This window comes from Cyprinus carpio, unplaced genomic scaffold (genome assembly GCF_018340385.1).
Source record: "Cyprinus carpio isolate SPL01 unplaced genomic scaffold, ASM1834038v1 S000006798, whole genome shotgun sequence".
NCBI classification, from domain to species: Eukaryota; Metazoa; Chordata; class Actinopteri; order Cypriniformes; family Cyprinidae; genus Cyprinus; species Cyprinus carpio.
Window position 1 is genome coordinate 211,877 of NW_024879384.1, and position 12,077 is coordinate 223,953.

The window sequence follows — 12,077 nt, forward strand, 5'->3', positions numbered from 1 at the left end:
TGGATGTGTTTTCCTTTACCAAAAGTTAAAACGCCAACAATCTATTAATCATTAATAATTGATAAGATACAAAACAAGTGTTTTTCCCTCATTTTTTTCTCAAACAGATCTACTCATTCATACTCAGTCATTGTTGGTGTAGCTACACCTTGATAGAAACACATGCTACTCCTTGGTCCAAGGACATCTAACTACACAGAAGTGGAAGACAGATTGATGATGAGGCCTCCTGCAAGTCCTTTTCTAACAAATATTGAATTTCCTAAGAGGTAATAAATGCATCATATTCATGTCCATAAAGGGACTAGCTGTCTGTGAGCTATTTGGCCTCATCTTCAAAAATGAAGTACCGTAAAACTTCAAATAGGATCCTGGAGTTTTATTTGTCCAAATAGACCATTGGGACAGGCATCTATGCATGTGGATAACCGTATGGGGTTGTAGGGATGCTTGACATTGATTTTGTACCGATATCCGATATACCAATATTGTCCAATGCTTAATTTCTGATACCGATATTAGCCGATATATATGATCGTTTATAGGCTTACTGCCCACTGTTCCATGACTCCCTTGATACTGGGGATTTGAATGTTTTGAAGGACTAGCCAGCAACCGGTAGGCTAACTGGGGTGCGGTGCTTACTACCCCTTCGAGAGAAGATGCCAACTGAACATTTCTTTGACTGAGGTAAAATGAAAACAAATAGCCAAACAAGAACAAAAATTCAAGTCATTCCACTCATTGGGGCTTAGATCTGCCCTGCTCAAGAATTTATTTACTCTACAAACCGTGTGTTTATGCTGGTTGGCCAACAACCTACCTTAACACCAAATTTTATCTGCATTCGCTTTGAGAGGAAACGAAACTTTCCAATAAGGTATAAAATGACATACTTTAGTATTTTAGTATTTTAAACCATTTCAAAAACCGATACCGATATTTACCAATATTTTTTTTTAAAGGCCAATATCGGCCGATAATGTCGAGCATCCCCTAACTGTCTAAATATGTGTTTTTCTGCCCCGAGGGACGAAGGCGTCTGGGACTGGGCTGGCTATTATTTCGAAGTGTTACGGTAGGCCCTGCAATCTTTCTGAGAGTCCACTAATCAGCATAATTCAACACAGTAAACTTTTACGACTATTTTGATTTTTACATTTTGGGAGGTTACGGGCACCGTTTTTCTACTTACGATAGCAAAAAATGACTGGTGGGTGTTTTGGCGAATCTGCATGTATGCAATGTTTGTTCTTTGGTGATAAGCATGACTTAGAAATGTATTGAGTTACAATTAATCAATCTCAACATGCTTGATTAGCCTACATGTAGAGTTAACTACAAGTTAACAAAAAATTGTACAGTAAGTAATTACATAACTCAATAGGCCTACATAATAGTTACTTTAAGCCTCTGCCATGCAGGACCCATGTGTTCCCAGTTCAAAACAACTTAGCACATAAATATGCCATGGACCCATATATATGTGTTCCCAGTTCAAAATATGCCACTGACCCATATATGTGTTCCCAGTTCAAACCATGTCCACTTGGCCCTTAAAAAATGCCATACAGGACCCATATATGTGTTCCCCAGATCAAACCTGTATGCCCACTTGGCCCATAACATGCTATGCAGGACCCATATATGTGGATCTCAGTTCAAACCCATGCCCAATTGGCCCATGCCTGTCCTCATGGGGGCCCATGTAATCAGCCTCATATTGGCTTCCTCATGGGACTCATACTACAAAACCTACATGGGACCCGCTTGATTTCACCCAGCCAAAGCCCATGCCCACACAGTAAACTATGGAACCCGTGATTTCTTAATCCATCTGGGCCCTCCCCCATGTCATATGGCTGGGTGGGGACAAATTAATGGATTATAATGACTTATACTGTTTTTTTACATCGCTATATGATTATGCCATGCGTGAACACAAAAACCAGGTCCATGTCTGCATTTGTGGATCGGAGAAACGACAAACAACAAGTACTTACACTGTCTCAAAACCTCACGCTTTGAACTCATCAGTGGCCAATTCTGTTTAAATATCAAAATAAAAACACCTCTACAGGCCAGTGAGGCAGACGCGCCAGACTGTACTTGCCCCAGGTGGCGAAATCTGCCTCCACTTTGAGAAAAAAAGCCTTTGTGTGTAGATCGAAGTTGTTAGGCTAGTTGAGGACCAGGTTCAGGAAAATTACCCGTACCTCTGTAAAATGGCGCAGCACACATCTGAATATATTGGGTTGAACTGTTCTGGGGACAGTATTTGTAAATACAACTTAATCACTGATTTCTATTGGTAACCTCATTGGAAGATCAAACACAAGTAGTTTCGACACCTGGTTCACAACTAAAACACAGCTGTCACACACGGTGGGCTTTTGAGAAAGGCATGACCGACAGATATGTAAGCGGACTCATTAGGGCCCTGCGGGCTGTCTATAGGGCCTGCGGTCAGGAGCCCAGACAGCACTCACGGGAGTATAAGGAGCGAGATGGTGGAGATGGTAACAGCAGAGCTGAGCCCTGTGACCCGCGTTCTACTAGAAGTTGTCCCTTCCCTAGGAATTAATCTGAAATGTTCGCGGACGACGACCTGTACCGTGTCTGATACAAATCTTGTAGAGCCGTACGCCCGCGGGCTCCGCACCTTGGTCCGGGTCCCTGGACAAAGCGACAAACTTAAACTAAAGGGGAGTTTGGTAAATTTTCGCTTTGGTGCGTGCATTTCACCACAATTTCACTTCCAGCCGGTTAGTGAGCGGCTGCAGCTCTCTGATGCATGCAATATAGGCTGCATACAATATTCTAGGCTGTAATTAGTATGCACACGATAATCGGATGTTGTAGTTATCACTCCTCTCCTAGCTCTGTATCATGCCTGCGAAGACCTTGCTGGTTGGCGGTGAATGTTTGTGCTTTGATTTGAATATGCACGATAGTTGCCTACATTTGATTATGGTGCGGAATAGGACTAAGAAATAACTCTTCTGTTTTTTATTATTAATACATATTATTTATTTCTATGAGGAATTTGCGGAAAAAGTTCACATTGGAGGTCATACAAGTTTACAATTCTCTAGGGTTCAGAAGAGACTCATGACATCAATATACAGATGAGAAGTCAGTCAGTTCAAAATGGTTCTGACAGTGCTTGAGGATGGCCTGTTATTGAATATACTAATTCATAGTCAGAAGGTATAAGTTCGTGGCATTTGTTGCAAGATTAGCGACAGACAAAGCCTCACCATGCACCTGCAGATAATTTTTCCAGGCAGGTTTTTCAGTCATTGAAGATTTGTCTTAAAATAGTTGTACAATTCTTGTCTAGTCTCATTCGTGTGAACCCTGCCTCTGCGCTCCTCGCTCCGATGCCTTTTGGCCTTCATGTTGATGTTGCTTAAGTCTGTCTTCAACATGTGTTACACTTAGTTTGATTAGTTGTTTGATGGAGAGACTTTGGTACCGAGGAGCTTTAAATCTGGGTCCCGGTAGGTCAGTGCCAGCCCAGAAGAATTAATCTATTCGTATATTATATTATTATGTTCTCTAATGTATTTTATAACCAGGGTTTGCTTTAAAACTGAATCTGACTGAAGTTTGATACATTTCTCTTAAGCACTCGTTAAAATCTTTAATTTAAAAATGATAAATCTTAGTTTAAAAATTTACGCTTTAAATTGGGTTGTTGACATCATGACATAGGCATTTTCACTGGCACCGACGATAAAAAATTCAAATAATTAATTTTGTAATCAATTTTTAACAATTTATTCTCGTCTGACGCAGTGGGACCATTTGTTATTAAAAAATTTGATTTTAACACTAAAAAGCTTGTGTTATTATGAGATTAGTGGTTATAGAATTCTTGTGTCTACATTCTTTAAGCTAAACTCTTCAAAATTGTCCTATGGCCTCGGGACGTCTCACGGATGTTCCATAAATTACAATCATTTATACATTAAAAAAGAAAAAGCAATGGATAAACTAACATAACACACATACATGATTGTAGTTGACATTTGCTGTCACTTCTGAAAATGATGGCTTACACTCTTGGTGTAAGCAAAATGTAGCCTAGCATAATATGTAAAGCTCTCTTTTTAGTATAAGCTTGGCTTAGGCCGAAATACATATGTAACGTATTGCCACGTATGGCCATAGATTACTACATATAACATTAGACAAAAGTGTTTTCTCGCGAGCTCTCTCTAACCTAGGTCTCTAACATAACTCTACGCCATGTAACACCTGTGCCTTTTTACAACACTATAAGTGTGTCAGCAGGTAGCATGAAGTCGACTAACACCGTGGGTCTTCATCCTCACTTGGAACACTGGGGCCATCATATACAGGAAACGTCATATAAGTCTCAATGTGGTCACGTTGCAAAGACGCAAGGGGGTATCTGGACAAGGCAAGTCAGTCCCTTTACCAAGCGAACTATTGGTGCTGCTGGAAACATACAGGTTAGGTCTAAAGCTAGGATAAACTCTTGATGTGTACAACTCCTAGGAAGATGGCAGGGCCCGTTACCCACCATGAGGGGCTACGATGAGCCGGGGACACACAGTATTGTCTCCAAATCACAAAAGTTATAAAAAAAAGGGCAATGACCTTATTAATTAATCTGTCATTGTTCGCTAAGCAATGAGTGGGTCAAGTGCAAAGATAACGAAAGTCTTCTATCTGGACAAGGCTCAGTGGTCCCTCCAGCGACCAATTTTTTGGTTCCAAAATTAGGTATGTTCTGAGGATGTTCTATTTACGCTCCTAGAAGGCAGGGACTGTACCACCATTGAGGTCCCCAGGGGGGGAGGGGGGGGCCGGGACATCTGTATTTTTCCAATACAAAAGTTTAAAAAAAAATAAAACGAAAAAAATGACCCTATATTAATCGCTTTGTGCTGCAATGATCAAGAAAGCCAAGATTTGTAACAGAATCGTTCATCAAGTGGTCCAAGTGCAAGACCTCAAGTTGGGTACTGACCAGGCAGAGTCCCTCCCATGAACCATTTTTGGTTCCAAAATTAGGTTATGTTCTGAGGATTTGTCTATTACTCTCCTAGAAGCAGGGCCGTACAATCAGCAGTGAGGTCCCCGAGGGCCGGACTCTGTATTTTCAATAACAAAAGTTAAAAAAAAATAATGACCTTTATGTTCATTATGGCTTTGGTTGTGCAGGTGTAAAAGCCAAGATGACCAGATCTTGACGCTCGGATGACACCTGTGGTCGTTAGAGCGCCAAGAATGTCAAAGTGTTTGTGATGAACCAATCGAAATCAAAGTAGCGGTGTCTATGTCAACAGGACGCTGATGTAAACATCCGCAGCTTGACGCTTCAGACAGTTACGCAGACAAGATGTTAAGTAGCTTAACCAATTTTTTCTATTTGAGCCAATGTTTTTAAACGATAGAAATGTAACGACTGACCGCATATCAGGGATTTAAACAATACACCTTTTGTCGAATTCACTATATTTAAATGCAGGTACGGAATAGGGGATAAAAGTGCAGGGACTACTGTTTTATAGTGGGCAAGTGTGACAAGGCCAGAGGCCATTAAGTACAAAGTGATGTGCACTATTGTGAATGAAAAGTAACAAAGAAAAAAAATGTATATCCTGGTAGCCTTCAATAAAATCACTTAACATGAGTATCAGCTGACTCAATATTTACATTCTGCACACACAGACGGACAATCAAAGAGAAGACGACTGTGATGAAGAGACAAGAGAGATGACGATGGGTTTGATGGTACGAAGTGGGTATCCTCTGAAATAGCTCCTGTTTGGGATTTTATTATTGTGTAGTGTGTCAACCCCCCCCCCAATAGCACAAATCCCAAATCCTTATTTTTCCAGTTTGTAGTGGTGGATCACTGCTACATTTAATCTGATTCTCATGTTTAAGAATCTGTTATCTTGACAAATCATTTATGCGCTCACTGACTTGGTTTTAAACCTGTATTGTTATCCAATTTATGAGCCTTAAAACATTTTAAAATGCACACTTAAACCTGTATTGTTTTTCCAATTTATGAGCCTTAAAACATTAGTGGAGCAAAATATCTCTAAACTCTTTTAGTAGGATCTGTGTATTTACCTTCTTTATATTAATTGTAAGATTGAGAACCATTGTAGCAGGTCGTGCCCGACTGAAGAGAATTCAGATCATACCAGACATGACTGTGAATATTACTTCATTCATGTAGAACATCATAATACTATAATACAAATGTTTTATGTATTTCATAAGATGGACAGAACTTGAAAGATAAGATTCTGTGTTATAATAAAAGCGACAAAGCACAAAGCGTATCACAATTATTGTGTGGCTGGTGAACTACAAATAATGAATGTACTTAAACTTATATTTTTTCTAAGCATTTATAGCAGCAATCAAATGGCTTATGAATATTCACAATGTTTTACCTCAGAAAAGACAAGAATAAGTTTTTTTTTTTAATGAATTTATTTATGAAGCATGTTGGGTTGTGTTTTATTTGTTTTTTGTATTTCTATGTGATATCTTGTGTTTGTTATATGATGCTACTATGCTAATTGTCACTTGTGGGATTAATAAAGTTGTTAACTTGTGCTGGATCTGAAGATGATCTTCTTACTCTGAATGTTTTTTGTATGTTTGTGTCGTAGATGTTTGAGTGAAACAGTGTGGATCCTCTGGTGTTTCAAATGTTCAGCTGTAATAAAAGTCTTCTCACACTCGAAGCACATATGATCTCTCACACCAGTGTGTCTCTTCTGATGAACTCTTAAACTTTGAAGATGTGAAAAACTCTCTCCACATAAAGAACATGAATGTGGTTCCTCTTTTGAATGAACTTTCAGGTGACTCTTCAGGTGTGAAGCTCTTACAAATGTTTTTCCACACTGATCACATGGGTGCAGTTTCCTCTCTGGTGTGGATGTTCTCGTGATTCTTCAGGCTTCCTAAACTGCGAAGCTCTTCTCGCACTGATCACATGTGAACGGTTTCTCTCTTCAGTGTGGATCCTCGGGTGAACCACTGAGAGTGAAAGTTGGTTGACAAACTCTTTCCACACTGAGTGCAGGTGAAAAACTTTTTCTTGTTTCTTTCTTTTCAGTAAAGAAACTCTTTCGGTCTGTGGGAGCGAGTGTTTTTCGCTGGTTTTGCCGTGAGATGTTTCCTTCTGCTCTTCACTCTCCTCCATCAGATCTGAAATGAAAGTAAAAGCGTTACAATATAAATAAATCAAAAATAAATCAGAGAAATGTGAAGTGAAAGCAGACTATGCAAAATTATGACCATTTTTATGAAATGAGGTACAATGATCTATATTAAAAAATATGGACACAACCCGATGTTTCTGTAGTGAGAACTATTCAATGTTTGATCAGCTGCACAATTGGTTTGGTGCACAAGATGGCACTGTGAGCTTCAGCGATGTGAGTGTGTGCGTGTTTTATGACATCTGCATTTGTTGTAACTTAAAGAAACTTATATATGAAACTTGACCAGCAGTGTTAATTTCGTTAATGAGCTTTATCTCCATGACTAAGATAAGACGAAGATGAGACAACAATAAGGTCAATAAATAATAACTGTGACTATATCAACATGCAATTTTGTTGAAAAAAAAAAGACGAGACTAAAATGTATTTAAAAAATTAGTTGAAAATCCTCTTTTTATTTTCGTCAAAAAAAGGAGACAAAATGTTGTTGTGGACTGCTCTAGACGCAGAGCTGGGTAGATTACTTATCAACTGTAATCTGGTACTGATTCCAAATTACATGACAAACATTATAGTTAGTAACATAATCCATTACATTACACATTTTAGGTAATCTAATCAGACTACTTTAAGATTACTTTTGACCTAACTTGATTTAAATAGGATAATATTCTACCATATTCACATAAAAATTCAAAGAGTATATATATATATATAATATATATATATATATAATATATATATATATATATATAAATATTGTTATTAACAACATGAAGTGCATTAAACATTAAATTACATCAAGGTTTCCAAAACTGTGACTTTAATAAAAAGCTAATTAATTAAATCATAAAAAATTATACATTAAAATAAATAATATTAAAATCAATCAAAATAAAATCTTACTAAAAAAAAAAAAATAAATTTTGTTTACCTGCATGTCATGTAGACATAACCAACGCCAGAGAACCATGAACATGCAAAATGTGACAATTATTAAAATATATTTTTTTTAAATCTCAGGGGTACTTCAAGTAAATATATTTGGTGAAAGAGGATCAGATGACAAAAGTTTATGAATTTGTGCGTTTTAATGTGTTTGAAAAGACAACGCACAGTAATACAAGGTTAAATAAACTACAGAGTGATGATTCAAATAAAAATCAAAGTGTTCATCAGTAGTTGATGCAATGTTGAAACACTTCTTAAACCTGAAATGATTTTTATAAATCATTCTTCAAATGCTTAGTTGATGTAATGACTGATCTCTGTGTGAATGTCCACAAAACTGGACGACTTTGAGTGTGCATCAGCGGTAACAAGCTGGGGTTTATCGATCTAAATGAAAGCATCATGAGATCTGGAATATATTGTTTGTGATTGTGGGAGCTGAATAAATGCACTTACTCAACCGCTGCTGTTTAATACAGAAAGAGGCTACTGTAATTTGGAATCAGTGTAATAACTATTAGACATTTCACTGTTATAATATTATTCTTTGTTTCACCAGTTTTCATAATGTAGACAGACTGAGTGCATAAGTCTTTTGTGTTATTTTATATAATAAAAAGCCTAGTAAATCAGCACATTACATGAGATAAAATAAACCATGTGTATGAGTCCACATTCTATCGCTTTGTGTTTACTGATGAAAGAGCAATACCTGAAACACAAAAGTAAATTTCTCAAATAACAACAAACACATTACGATTATCAGTTTAGCCATCATACAGCATGACGAAAATGTGACTAAGATTTCATTGACTATAACCTGACTAAAATGGACATACATTTCGTTGACTTGAAATGTACATTTGAGTAAAACTAAGACTAAATTAAAAATGGCTGCCAAAATTAATACTGCTGTGCGGTTAATTATTAATCTTATTGCTTTAAAGTTTTCATTGACTAAAACTAGACTAAATTTTAGTCGACTGAAACTTAATAGGATAAGGTTGACTAAATATGCTAAAAATTAACAAGGACATTTAACTGGTTCCTACATTATATTTTCTAAACATTGACTCCCTGGGTGATATATATACTTTTATATATCTATATATCTATATATATATATTTAGCTTTATATATTATATACATACACTTGGGACATTAACATTGACATATATATATACTTGACATAACATGATTTTGTGTTGGAAAATTATGTTTTATATTACTTAAAAAGCTGCATACAAAATTTATTTAAACTGATTTCCATGTCCTTATTTAACCTATTTAAAGGGCATTTTTCCAACTAACCGTATTAAATGCAAATGCATCATCTTTCATATCAAATTCTATTACATTTACATTTTATTAATAATTTCACTTAAGGACAATATTATGAAACAAAACTATCTACAAAACTGATTCTTTCCGCTGCAGAAGAACAGACAGAATGGGACTGGAGCTGGCATGCAGATGCATTTACAGACAGTTTCAGTGAGCAGCTGAAATATAGCAATGAATGCAAAAATTTCCAACTGTAAAATTGATAAACGGCATAATGTACAGTTATTTGTGGTGTTTAAAAAATTGATCATTTATTTTCATATATATATATGGTTCCCGCCATAGTAGCTTATCTTGGCATTTTTTTCCTACATTCCATTTCATAGGGAAAAGTACACCAGTCTTAATTAATGAGTCATTGAAACATGAAACATTTCACGTTAACGATTTTGTTCAGACACTGATTCAAGGAATGAAGTAAGTGTCCTGTCCTCGTTTATGAAATGGACCACTGAATCATTGCCTCGAAAAAGCAAAATTCAAAAACACAAATCATTCAGTAACGAAACATTTCACTTCTTCCTGTTGCTTTGATGCTTGTACTTGTGAGCTGAAATAAAAAATAAAATAATAATCAAAAAGTCCATTATCTATTATTATTTATCTTCTCTCCCATTAACACACAGGCACAGAAATATATAAGAAACATATAATTAAAAGATGCCAATATAAACAATGTAAGAAGGTAAAAAGTGAAAGAAAAAACATAAGGGGAAATATATATTTTTACAAATTGCAAGGATCAAGGTCAACAAATAAACCACCAATGACATTGAGTTGAGCTGAATGTGTTTGTTTAGTTGTGTGTTTTATCTGAACCATGGTTTAGTCGCACAGACTAATGCTGTAATAAAAATGCAGTTGTGATAGTTTCATCTTGCATCTTGTAATTTCACTATAATAACTGGGATCGTGTTGTTTTCTGGTCTTGACAGCAATAAAATGATCTTAATGTGTCAACGACCAGATCTGAAGGTCAGCAGATCAATAATCCGAATGAGTCTGAAAATGTAGGATCTTATTATCAGGAAATACCAGAGGATTTTCATTCAGCTGATAATATATTGATGAGTCTCAGACTATAAACACTCATTAAAACAAGGACTGTTCAGGATCAGCAGCAGATCATCACTTTATTTCTGAGTGTTTTGCTGATAGACAACGAAAAACACATGTTTAGCACAACATTGTGAATGGTGTCCTTATCAAGTTTTGAATACCTTCCATGTTATCTACGTGCATTCATAACATCAAGTATTTCCCACATCTTACCATCAGTTTTCTCTAGTGAAGAGGGAAAAATTGTCAATAGATTATGAAAATCGTATTGAAATCACAAAACTCTTTAAATATAAGTGTTAGCAGACCACACACACACACCACAGCACACCGCAGCCTGATGAAATGATTGCAGATAGGATTGTGTAAAAGTGTTTGCTCAAACAAACGGTGTAAAAAGAGTATTTTAGCATGAACTGCGTGAAAATAACGCACTATTCACTCAGAAAAACCGCCACACTGGAACGCCGCGGCGCGCGAGCAGTGGTGACGTCATCGTGCTACTTCTTCTTCTTCTTTGGTGTTTATTGGCCGGTGGCAATCTAACTGGCATAAAGTATGGATCAGGATTTTGCTTGTAGGACAAAATAAACCATAAAAATGCACAAACTAGAAAATTAAAACAAAACAAACTAATAATATAATTTAAAAAAAAAATCAAAAAAGACTATAGTCTTTATATAAAGTCGATTTAAACCAAATTAGACTTGATCAAATGGTCTCACATGTCATTAATCCTTACTATGATCCCCTGTCTTGGTTTGGGTTTTTTTTCTTCTTCTTCTTCTTTTGGTTTGATTGGGTGGTGACAACCAGTTTTTAAAGGTGATGCATTAATGCCACATACGAGGACTGGAGTGTGGAGCAGTAATGGTGACCCAACTTCGGATCACTTTCGAAATTAATGATATTCCTTTCCATCAATCCTGTATATTTTTAGGTAAATCCTGAGATGTTATGAACACATTCCACAGTACTTCCTTCTAAAAGGACTTTTCTGAACATTACATCGTCTTACAGTGTCAAAACTGAGATTTATACAGAAATTCAGTGTGGCGCAGTATTATGACAAACTATACATTGAGGCAAAAGTTTTTTTCAAGCACATATTTCATCCAATTAATAAATTTTCTTTTCAATTAAATTTAATATAATTTGTTTTATTATCAAGTAGTTTTTTTTTTTGTTCAAAACTGATGAATGTAATATTTTTTTCATTAAGAGCTCAACTAAGACATCTTTGTTTTGAGGAATGTAAAATAATCAGGTTACATGAACTCATATTATATAGGTTATATCATGAGCACTCCATTCTCTCCCGCCTTAATGTGATTTGTGTGTGAACTCAGCGAGCTCGTGGATGAGACGACTGGAAAAACTTTGTTTTAGGTAAGTAGGTGGTATGGACGTTTTTTTCCGCCATTACACCTTTTATAAACTCTTTCTTCTTTTCCTCGAGAGACTGTTTTGTGATCGCCCGAAAATAGTTGTTTC